This window comes from Delphinapterus leucas, chromosome 5, assembly GCF_059928025.1.
Source record: "Delphinapterus leucas isolate spDelLeu-1000000601 "Yukka" chromosome 5, BTC_Dleu_Yukka2, whole genome shotgun sequence".
Lineage (NCBI taxonomy): Eukaryota > Metazoa > Chordata > Mammalia > Artiodactyla > Monodontidae > Delphinapterus > Delphinapterus leucas.
In genome coordinates this window covers 99,548,669-99,561,261 of record NC_143133.1, presented here as the reverse complement: position 1 = coordinate 99,561,261, position 12,593 = coordinate 99,548,669, and the positions used below count along the sequence as shown (strand labels likewise).

Here is a 12,593-nt window from a genome sequence, read left to right as displayed (position 1 = left end):
TTCAAGTTATATTTGCACCCTGTACTAACAGAGCTGAGATTTTGCTGCTTTTCTTACTGCATAGTCAATATACAGTGCAGAGAGCTGGAGGCTGTTCTCCCCCATGCACCATAAACACCAGTTGTCATCTAAGAATAGATAGTGTTTGCATTTGTGTTACTGAAACAGCAGAAAGTATATCATGACTTCATTTCCCAGATGACTTTATAAAATATGGCGTTAAAACTCAATGTTTTAACTTTATTTGCTGGTTTGCAATGGACATGTTTTTGGCGTTTGGGGAAAGAAAATTCTTTGTAGTGAGGGACTGTCACACACATTGCAAGACATAGGACATTCTTGACCCCTGGGCACTGACTGCCTGCCAGTAGCTTCACCCAATCACTGTTATGACCAAAATACCCTCATGCATTTTCAAAAGCCTCTTAGTGAATGGCATCACCCATGACCCCAAACCCACAGCTGATGAAAACTAGCCCGTTGGCACAAGGAAAGGTCAGGCTAAACTTTATCATGCAATCTACAGACTTCCAGATCCTCACTCCTCTATAAAGTCAAACATCCAAATTTCAGAGCCCTGTCAATTACACACATAGCCACACTCTTATCAAAATTGTTCAAAAGGAACACTACTATTTAGCCACAGAGACTTTTTCAAAGCTGGAACAATCTTAGAAAGTATTAACTTGAGCACCTTTATTTTATAGATAAGGAGACTAAAGTCCAGAAAAACGAAATGATTTGCCTGAGTTCACAGATGCTAATTAATACCAGAAGCAGGATCAGAGCCCACCTCCTACTTCCTTTCCCTTCCACTCTTCCCGAGCCATAGGTTACAAAGTAAAGAAGGATCTTTCGAAACATCTCTCCAGCCATTGTTTAAATATAAAATTTTGGGCTTCCCTGGTGGCACAGTGGTTGAGAGCACGGGTTCGTGCCCCGGTCCGGGAAGATCCCACATGCCGCAGAGCGGCTGGGCCCGTGAGCCATGGCCGCTGAGACTGCGCGTCCGGAGCCTGTGCTCCGCAACGGGAGAGGCCACAACAGTGAGAGGCCCGCGTACCGCAAAAAATATATATATATAAAATTTTACCTGTGGTGAACCAGAAGGTTGACTTTCTTACGCCTGAAACTCTTTTTTTTCTGACAATTCTGTCCTGAATAATATTTTCATACACCACTAAGAACTTACTTTTAGAAAAGTTAATATGTACCTATTGAAAAGCTGTTTTTTTAAAAATCCAAGGTAATACTCTTTTAAAAAAAAAATGGAAAAGTCCTCAAGTCTTTTCTAGTGAATCTGGATGCTGTATTTTCAAACAGAATTGTTTTAAGCCTTAAATACACCCTCCGACCAAAAACCAAATACAACAGTAAAACACAATAATGAACAAAGGCTAGTCAATGCAATATTGCCTGCTCTCTCTTTAAAGTAATGGCATACAGTCCCTAAATATCTTAAAAACATTCATTGTTTTCACTAATGGGAAAAAACAACCCAGTATAAAAATTTATGGCTTCTGTTTTTCCCAAAATGTTTTTTTTTGTTGTTTACCATCAGTATTAGTGTTGCATTAACTATCAGTAGACTGCCAATCTCTTGTCTGCATGTGCTTTTCAAAATATCTCAATTAGTAAAATACTGAATGCAGGTTTTTATGAGTTCCTAATTCCCAGTTTTACAGCTGTTCAGGCATCTGGACTATTATCATTAAAATGTTTCAAATTGAACACAACTTAGATATTCAGGGCTCTGGGCTACTCACAAAGAATGTTAAACTTTTATCTTGTAGTTCTAGAAGAAAGTACAGGATCTAACTACTCAATGTCCTTCTAGATATAAAGTAATTGACTTCTGTGGGATTCACGCACCTGCACCACGAGCAGGCAGCATAGAAAAAATAGGAGAGAAGACTACACAAAACTAAAGTCACATGACACAAAACAGCATTTTGTGGAGAATTAACATCTTTAGTCAATGTAAGACAACATGTACTTTTAACCACTCAAGTCATTTAGATATACCCTTACCTAATTTTATCATGATTTCCAAGTGCCATTTTTGAATAGGTAATGGTCCTTAATTACCTGGAGGCCTTGTTAAAGACTCAAATGGCTGGGCCCAGGTGGGTCTCAGTAATTTGCATTTCTAACAAGTTCCCAGGTGAAATTGATGCTGCTGGTCTTGGGACCACACTCTGAACTGCTACTCTAAAGGATTTTAAAAATACTTTATTTTGACAGTTATCAATAATAAGAAGCACATTTTTCGTTTTTACCCAGTGTGAGGTGCATACACACACATTAAAATTTAAAAAAGGAAGTTAAAACATGAAACAATTCTTACTTTTACTATATATAATGAACACTGATTTTTTTCTATTCCATTCCATCCTGTTCTATCCCTTTTCATTTAAAAGGAAACACTGGTCATGAACCACTGATTTGATTTTATGACCACTGATAGAGCAAGACCTATAGTTTGAAAAATACTGCTCAGGAAACCCATGTTCATCATTTAATTTAAAAATAACTGTTGACATGTATTGACACTTACCAGATGCTAGATAGCCTTCAAGTCTCTTTGCACACTCACTTCATAAACTAAAAACCCATAACAAGGGCTTCCCTGGTGGCGCAGTGGTTGAGAGTCCGCCTGGCCATGCAGGGGACACGGGTTCGTGCCCCGGTCCGAGAAGATCCCACATACTGCGGAGCGGCTGGGCCCGTGAGCCATGGCCGCTGAGCCTGCGCGTCCGGAGCCTGTGCTCCGCAATGGGAGAGGCTACAACAGTGAGAGGCCCATGTACCGCAAAAAAAAACACAAAAAAACAAACCATAACAATACTATGGAGTAGGTATTATTAAATGCCCATTTTCACAGAGGGGAAATCTGTGGTTCAAGGAGGTTAATACAATTTGCCCCAGGTCACAGGGCTTGTGTGTATCAGAGCCAGGTTGGAACATAGGTCTAATTCCTGAGTATAATGATAAAGTATGGCATAATATCTCACAGTAAGATATTTTACTTTTGAATCCCAGATCTACCACTTAGTGGCTGTGTGACTTCGGTAAGTTACTGACTCCCCAAGTTTCCGTTTTCCCATCTATAAAAGAGAGATGATAATAGGTCCTATTGATGTGGGAGCTCGAGGATTAAAGGAGATAACCCAGGACAGGAGTTTGGCATAACTAGCACATAGTAAGGCTTCAATAATTGTTACCTATTGTTAGACACAGAAACTGACTCTTATTTGTCACATCATACAATGCCTCACTTCCCTTGCCTTCTAGTTTCCAGTACTATCTCCGAATTTGCCTTTTCTCCTGATTCCTTGGCTTCTGACACTTATTATCCTGTGACCTTGCTTCTCCTCTTCTCCCACCCATCCTCCTCCAGCAGCTCCATCTGTTGTGCGGGAGTTCTCAGGGCTCCTCACCCAGATAATTCCTTGGTAATCTCCACCTGTTTCTAGGCACCAAAATTCAAGCCTCCCCACAGAACCTCCCAACTCGAGCCTAACCCCATAGACACAGAAAAGTTATTCCATGATGAAAGTGTGAGTTGTTACCAAAGTATGAAATCTCTAATCAGCAAATGACAAATGTGAGAGGGCTAGTCCTTCTGTATACCCATAGATGCCTTTGTATAAAATTGTTGGCAGTGCCCTTGACCATTTCACAGTAACAATTAAACCATAATGGGGTACAAAAACCAAAACGGAATTCTGAAGTTGGTACTCATGTGGCTAAATCCTAGTTTTATGCAATTAGGTGCAACAAGATAACATCAGGCTCCTTTGACTCCCCTAGCTCATCTTTTCTTGCTAGAAGTTTCTTCACATAAGAAAATTTAAAACCAGATATTCACAACACAATAAAACAATCAAAGATGACACCTCAAGGAGGCTGGAGAACTTTTTTCTCTAGGTATCTTTACAGATAGGACTGAGATGCACTCCAACAGTTTCTGTGATAAATGCTCCTTTCTTGAGAAAGATTAGCTTTGAAATTACTTTCCCTATTGCCCATTTCATTTCTGTGTGCCCAGTGAGTACTGCCACCACTAACTCCACTTTTCTCCCCTTCTCGGTTGCTACCCCCAGAGAAATAACCCTTTCCTTCTATATTTTAGCTTTTTCTTTTCTTATTTTTTAATTGAGGTATAGTCAATTTATGGTTTTATATTAGTTTCAGGTTTACAACATAGTGAACTCAATATTTTCATAGATTATACTCCATTTAAAGTTATTATAAAATATTGGCTATATTCACCATGCTGTACATTGCATCCTCATATCTTATTTTATACCTAGTAGTTTGTACCTCTTGATCCTCTTCCCCTTTCTGTCCCCACTCCTGCTCCCCCAGTGGTAAACACTAGTTTGTTCTCTTTGAGTCTGTTTCTGTTTTGTTATATTCTTTCATTTGTTTTATTTGTTTAGATTCCAATATAAGTGAAAACATACAGTATTTGTCTTTCTCTGTCTGACTTACTTCAGTAAGCAAAATACCCTCCAGCTCTATCCATGTTGTTGCAAATGGCAAAATCTCATTCTTTATTAATGGTTATATAATATTCCATTGTGTATATACTCCACATCTTCTTTATCCATTCATCTGTTGATGGACACCTAGGTTGCTTCCATATCTTGACTATTGTAAATAATGCTGCTATGAACATTGTGGTACATATATCTTTTCGTATTAATGTTTTTATTTTCTTCAAATACATACCCAGGTATATAAAGAGCTCATACAACTCAATATAAAAAATGACAAAATGATTAAATGAGCAGAAGACCTAAATAGACATTTTTCCAAAGAAGACATTCAGATGGCCAACAGGCACATGAAAAGATGCTGAACATCACTAATCATCAGGGAAATGCAAATCAAAACCATAATGAGATATCACCTCACATCGGTCAGAATGGCTATCATCAAAAAAATAACAAATAATAAATGTTGGTGAGGATATGGAGAAAAGGGAACCCTAGTACACTGTTGGTGGGAATGTAAGTTGGTAAAGCCACTATGGAAAACAGTATGGAGGTTCCTGGGGAAAAAAAAATAAAGAAAAAAATATTTATTTATTTATTTCAGCTTTTTGAGTTGGGTCTCTAGTCCTCAGCTCTAGGACCACCTGCCCCCTTCTCTCTCTGCCACCTCCAACTGTTGCTCACAGTGTTCCTGTGGCACACTTAATGGTGGATGTAAACTTGGTTTACTGTAATACAGTGCACTGTTCATGAAAATAGAAGGGCTGCATCTTTATAGTCATCTTTTTACTATAATTTGATGCACCCAATATTAAAAGTACTGACATATAAAACTTCTCATAAGCCGTTTTGCCTAAAAAAAGAAGCTCACCCCTTACCTGGGGTTTCCTGGGATCATTTCACAAATAAATTACTTGCACTTGGGGCAAACGTCTGGGAATTAAACAATAAGTATAGATCATTGTAGTTTCATGGACCATATCTTTGCTGTTCACCTCTCACCAGAAATAAAGCCTGGTCAAGCCAATCACTATAGATTGATTCAGTTACCAGCCTATAGTAGAGGGAGCTTCTTTTCTCATGAGAGAACCCTAATGGTGGTAATCCATCCCAGGGACCTCAACTTACTGGCACCAGAATGTCATCTAAAAGACCTGCAGGAGAACTTCAAGGCCAGTTCCTGGAGGCCATATTGGGACCAGGGTCTATACTATATGTCAGACTCATTGAAACACAGATTATCATTCTAAAATTAATACTGAAGAGAAGAGCACTGAGATGAGGTGACATATTAGAAATAACAGGGTATTTGGATTCAGATAGATTTGTTTTTCTCAACTCCATATGCCTTATTAACTATAATGTCTTGAGTAAGTTTTACCTCTTTGAGCCTAAACTTCCTTATACAGTGGGAATAATATACCTTAATTAGATATAATATAGTTTACTTCTAGAATTATTAATTATTTCCAACTATTTATAGAATTAGAAATAGTGTGTGTTAAAAAAATCTCATGGAGTGCTTGGTATGGGCTGGCCAAAAAGTTCGTTCGGGTTTTTCCATAAGACATTACGGAAAAACCCGAACGAACTTTTTGGCCAACCCAATACCCAGTAGGTACTTAATTCATTAGAGTGCTTATTATTATGAAAGTCTATGTGACTTAAAGAGAGAGAAAAACTCAGGACAAAATGAGAGTTATTTCCCCTCAGGAAATTTGAAAAATTACTATCTTTTCTGAGGACTCAATTTGATGGGCAGAATACAGCCCTAATTACAGATCCTAATTATGACTTTAGCCTCAATTTACTGATAGATTTCATTTGTAGGAAAAAGAAAGTTTTCTCTTCTGCTTCTCAGAGATATTCCTGAGGGCACTCTTCTATACGTTTATGATATGCATATTGAAAAGAACTCACATGTTTGGTCTTAAGTAACTACTTTCAAAATTACTCGGATATGATTTTCTTTCTAAGGTTTTCAAGAAATGTAAATTTGAGGCAAGGCCATTTTATCTATCAGGGAGTATAAAATCAGTACCTAGAATGTTTCAAGGAACCACAAAAAATAATATGGAAAAATTATTGGCTCTGAAATACTAAAGCTACAAAATAGAATTTTATAAGTATTTAACTACATGTCTTAAAAAAGTAAAAAAAAAATAAATAAATAAAAATGGAGGTAATTCAGCCTATTTCCATAATGGATTTGAGTTAACTTTTAACTTAGTTAAAAGGTAGGGGTATGTTAAGTGCATTAAAGTAAGGCTAAAAGGATGCAAACCATGTCATTAGAAAACCTCAACAAGGGTACAACTGTGCATCAAATTTAGTTCTGAGTTTCTTGGGTGACAAGCCAAAATGAGAAACATTGTGATTTTTAGCCTCTTTTCTTCTAAGAAAAGAAACAACACTAGTTAATCAGAAGAGACACACTTTTTTGCGGGCCTCTCACTGTTGTAGCCTCTCCCGTTGCAGAGCACAGGCTGCGGACGCGCAGGCTCAGCGGCCATGGCTCACGGGCCTAGCCGCCCCGCGGCATGTGGGATCTTCCCGGACCGGGGCACGAACCCATGTCCCCTGCATCGGCAGGAGGGCTTTCAACCACTGCACCACCAGAGAAGCCCGAGACACACTTTTAAAAAGGTTAAAGGCAAAGATGAATTTATAGAGATCTTTATATAAGGAATATTGAAATACATAACAAAAAGTGCCAAGATGTTTTCCATGGAGCCCATCTCTTTTCTTTTGACACCCAGTAAAAAATAAAAAGTATTATATTAAAGCATAGTGAATGAAGACAATGTAACAAAAAGTAGTTATAATATGATTAGGATAGTTAAATTTCCAGTCATATAATCTGATAAAAAATAGAGAACATGGAAGATTTAGAAAGCTGAGTAGACTATTACTCTTAAATATCAATGGTTGCTCTTCCAGTCTTCTCAGACGTACTATATAAAGAGGAACTTGAGCAAATTGAACTATATATGGTCCCTGGATAGTGCCTGAAACACAAGTATTATGCATTCTTTATTGACAAATTATCCACATGCTAAACGGCAGCTATGCAAGTGACAAAAGTATCACCGCCTTGAAAATGAAATAAGCCCATTTGTATTTTGGCTCAAAGGGAGTGTAACCCTCACCTCCCTTCTACAGGTTAGGTAGCAGCAATAACTGCAGACAAAAACAATTTTTTTTCAAGAAGCAACTTTGAGTGTAAACGCTCAAATGAGATGAAAACAAAACCAATATAGTAAAAAAGAGTCAGTAAAACGAAAGTAGGTGCCCTTCCAAATTTCCTCCTCTCCTTCCCCCTCCACATTCCCCTTTAGTTAAATCTGATTCCCTCAAGCACTAGCACTCAAGATAATTATTAAATAGCCAAAATTAGTATTTCTATTTTGTTTTATTAATTAAGATTATTGCCCATTTCACAGGCAACAGAATCCATTATTAGTCCTCACAGCTAAATCCAGGACCTCCCACTGGGATCTGGCAGATTACAGATTTTACAGTATAATATAAAAAACAATTGTGGAAGATGTATACCTATTCTAACTGTTTCTACTCTCTTTAAACTCAAGTGTATTTTGTAATTTCAAAAAGGAAAAATGGTTCCACACTAGATTTTCTTTTGTTTTGCTTTTACTTTAGAATAGCAAAAGCACAAAATTTCATCTATTCTAGGAATTAAATAAGCTTGTGTGGGCTGGTCTGGAAAGTGAATTATGTTCGGTAGCACTGTCACTTTTGGAAAGTGAACCCTGAGTCCAAACAGACATTTTTGAAATGAACTTTGGGGAAACAACTACCTGCATAAATTGGAGTCCACCACTGCTTTTTTTCATTCATAACTTTGCTTGCTCATTCACTTAGGAAACATTAACAGATGCCGACTATGTTTCAGACACTGTGCTAAGCACTAGATGCAGGTGGTTCCCTCACCACCAATACTCTCATTAAGGAACTCACTGTAGTGGGTTGGGGGTTGCATAAAAATAATTATTCACAGTATGTTTAAAACAGCATGGAAGCAGATAAGATGAAATGATTAATTCTTCCTGCACAGAATTGGGTAAGTCTTCTAAAGGAAGTTCCACTTGAAGTGAACCACCAATAATCAAGAGGGGCTTTCCAGGCAGAGGGCATTCCAGGAGAATGAAACCCAGGAGCAAGGTATCAGAAGTATGAAGAGTGAGAAGCCTTTGTGTAGGAAGACAAAACTAAAAAGGAAGGGCTTTGAAGAGCTTTCAGTTGCTATACTAAAGCGTTTAAAGTTACTTTTATAGATCTTTGGGATGTATCAAAGGTTTTAGAACAAGGGACTTATACAATTAGATCTGCACTTTATAAAGATTAATTGTGGCAATGCCACAGTAGAATGGAGATGCTGCTTAAAAGCACACATGTACATAGTAACCTCTGAAAACTGAACACTCTTTGAGTCTTCATCACAATAATCCCTCCACTTCCAAATGTGCTTTTACTTAGCTGCTGAAACCATCATAATCTTGTAAAGTTTGAGTTCATATAGCAAAGACAGATGGATTACCATTGCAAGACTCAATATGAAGTTCCAACTCTGCACATGAAGAGCATTAACTTCATGACTAAGTTGCCTATTTGCGACTTTAATTTTAAATACCTTTCTCCATCTGGGAGAAATATTAATCCTTTAACCACAAGTTTAAGTGTAAACAGGCATCTTTTTATTTTAAATCTCTTCTGCTTTTTTCCTCAGTAAAGTGTGATCAAGATAGAATGGATACCTCAGGTTCTCATTATAATCAAGCTTCTCCACACTCATGTATGACCAATTGGGTGGCTGTCCTTCCTTACTGGGCTCCAAGCTGGGGCTCTACCCACCTCCCCCATCTTATCTTTCCAAGGCATTCGGCTTTACCAAACGTTAAAACAAGGCAGAAAGAAGGAATCAGCATTACATAAGCTCAACTCATGGGAAAAGAACCCTTCAACACTGGCCAGAAAAATCACAGGAGAATAAGCACAGGTAACAAAGACGGTCCTACAGCACTGCAAACGCTAAGAACGGTAACCAAATGCATGGCCTGGACTTTGCAGTGGCACCACCTACTTTCAGCCTTGAGAAACCAACCTGGACACTGACAGAGCCAGAGAGAAAACACACTTCAATGGGCCAGTAGGTCACAGCAAAACTATTCAGGGCACTGTTGGTAAACAACAACTAGGCTTTGACCAAGACAGCAAAATAAACAGACTCAAACTACTCAGTACCACCTGCTGCACATTCCTTGCCCTTCCTGCCCCACCACACCCCTGCTTCCCTAAACCCACACCCTCACCCTAGAGAGCCCAAGATCACACAGTAAATAAAACCATAAGGATGAAAGTTTTCAGAGCTTTGGCCATTGCTATCCTGAGCAAAACCTGAAAGGATTTCACTGAAAATTTCAGTCCAGAACACTTCCTTCCAAGTTTTACACTTAAATCTATACTCTTGTCTGGAAGGGTACATTGCTATTTGTTCTGCAGTGATTATTTTTCTTGAGAACGCAATTCTTCCCCACTTACTCAAGTTTTTATTTTCAAAATTGTTCAGATTCACTGTATATACAGCCCAGAAGAACATAACTGAGAAACCATCTTCCTCTCAAAACCAAGCCCCTGAGATTAAGTAATAAAACCAAATAACACAGTTGAAAGCCAAGGACAGACTGAGTTTCAACAGCCTTTCACATGTAGAAAGGATTACAGATTCTCCTTCCTTTCATCACTCTAGTTGTGTATTCCTTACATACACCTCAAACTAAATTCCAGATCTGAAAAAGTTCACAAGTTTCCCCTTATTCCCACTTAAAGGTCTTCCACCAAGAACATACTTCCTCTGAATGGAAGGAGGATTTTATTTATTTTAAGGTTTTGTCAATATCTCAGTCCTCCAAGATGTCTAAGGTGAATTCTCTGACAACTCAGTAATGGCTCTAAAGAGAACAGATTTCTTGACTTGCTACCTGAAGGTCAGGCACTCAGGGAAGACAAAAAGGGGAATTGTATCATTGGGCTCTCTTAGAGGTTGAACTATCCCCAGAGAAGAGGAAGTATTAAGAAATTTAAAAGGGAGAGTGAGATCTTAACAAGTCTAACATGGGCTTTATATTTTTCTCTGGCTTTTTCTAATATACTAATTCTGTGTGTTTTATGTTTTATGATGCCTAGCTTAATACCAACATCCATTCTTGCCCTTAAGTGTTGGTTTTGAGTTCTAATTAGAATCAGGGGACAGCTTGTTTGTATTTAATCTGTCTGTCCATCTTCTCAGTAATTGAGTAAAGCTCTTACCTCTACTGTAAGTATTGCTGGGTTTCAATTGATTTGTCCTACTTAGCAGACACAGCAACACATATTGTTTTGCTTATGGATAAGCAGACACTTTACAACTTTTATATTTCAAATACCCAGCATGATTTATTTTTTTCCTCATTTTAGAAAGAGGTGAAATAATAATGTCTTGCTATGTTTAAAAAATAAAAGAGTAATTTAATATAAACTATGAGGGATGCAGAAATAGCTTGGAAATGATATTTTAAATGAATTAATATATGCATAGACTACAAGGGAGTCTGGGCTCCCTATTACTAGCTGGTATTGAAAACCTAACATCTCTAAGGAATCCAGAGTAATATTCTCCCCCTTTCTACTTGGGGATTTGTACAATAAACATTTTTAAAATGAGAAGTATTTTTTAAATTAGAACATATTACATATTTATCTTCAAAAGAGGTTGGATACCTCCTCGAAAAATTACTCTTTAAAAAATCTAAACAAAATCTTTTGGGTGGCTTAAAATTCACCAAAGATTCCCAAACGCTTTATTTACAATGAAAGTGTTGTTATTAAAACATACCTCTGTATGCCTGTTATCTAGGAAACTCTTATAATACTGATATAAGACACCAGCAGAAACAAGCAGCGGGGAAAGGGAGGATAGATACTAAGGGAAGTGTACTGCACAGAGTTTTCAATCCCCTCTATTTTTAAGCCTAGAAGCGCGAACCACCAGCTTGCGTTGTTTTTATCCATTTAAAAATAATAAAGGAGCATTGTTTCCCATCATCTACACACGCGCGTATGCACGCGCACACACACACACACACACTGCACCAGCACGGGATTCCTGCGATCCCCCCTCGCCCCCTGCAGCCCCCGCCCCTGTCGCAGGCAGCTGTGCCCGCAGCCCCCACGCGCAGGCGAGGCCGCGTCCCAGCCTCCCGCGGTGGCGCCGGAGCACACCCCCCCACACACACACCCCGCGGCGTCACCTACCCTCCTCGGAGCGCACGACAGACGGGGGACGGCGACTGCTCCGAAGAAAAAGGCCCCCAGGACAAGCCGGGGGAAAAAAGGAAAAGAAAAAAGGGGGAGAGCAGCCTCCTTACTTCCCACAATAAGGGGAAGTGTTGTGCCCCATGCACTTGGTAGCTCCGCAGCTGTAGTTTTGGAAGAAATACGCGGCGGCAGAAGGAGCTGCGGCTGGGGTGGAAATTGTGGGTGTTTTCCCCCCAGCCGCCTGTGCCTCGATCCTCCCCGGTCCCCGCTGCAGCCTTGACAGCTCCCCTGGCCTTCGAGACCCTCCGAAGCCCCGCCGGTTTCCACCCGGAGCTGGACTGAGTTGCCACATGCACTTGAGAAATCCTAGCAGTTGCGCAAAGAAGAGTCCCAGAAGTTAGAAAGAGTGACTGTGTGTGAATGTGTAAATGTACAGTACAAGAGGCTGGAACAACTGAGCCGGGCCAACCCTCAGACGCAGCCCTGGGTTTCAGATTTCATTTGGCAACTGGCAGCTTCAGAAGATTCAAGCCGCACTACTGGGGAGGCTGGGAGGAGCCCTGTCCTCGCCCAGCGCCTCACTGCTCGTTTATCTCAGAGCCTGAGTGACTGCCGGGCGCCTGGCTCCCCAACGGCCAGGCAGAGCCCTGCCTCGGTCTCCCCGCAGCTGGCATCACTCGTTTTATTTCATGTACATCATAGACACACATTGATCACAGATCTGGGGCTGTGGGTGTGGAAAAGAATGGAGAAACCATGTCTCCTACCCCCTAGAAA

At 39.6% G+C, this 12,593-nt stretch overlaps 1 protein-coding gene across 2 annotated transcripts in view; it reads right to left on the bottom strand.

The window, feature by feature from the left end:
• ARHGAP24 (Rho GTPase activating protein 24) overlaps window positions 1-12,176 on the bottom strand; it is a 520,392-nt gene extending 508,216 nt beyond the window's left edge. The window contains exon 1 of one of the 2 annotated variants that reach the window (XM_089912228.1): window positions 11,814-12,176. The gene's annotated coding sequence lies outside the window, so the exon portion shown is untranslated. The remainder of the gene's footprint in view (window positions 1-11,813) is intronic. The other variant, XM_022561678.2, reaches the window with a different exon arrangement.
• Window positions 12,177-12,593: the final 417 nt, after the last annotated feature.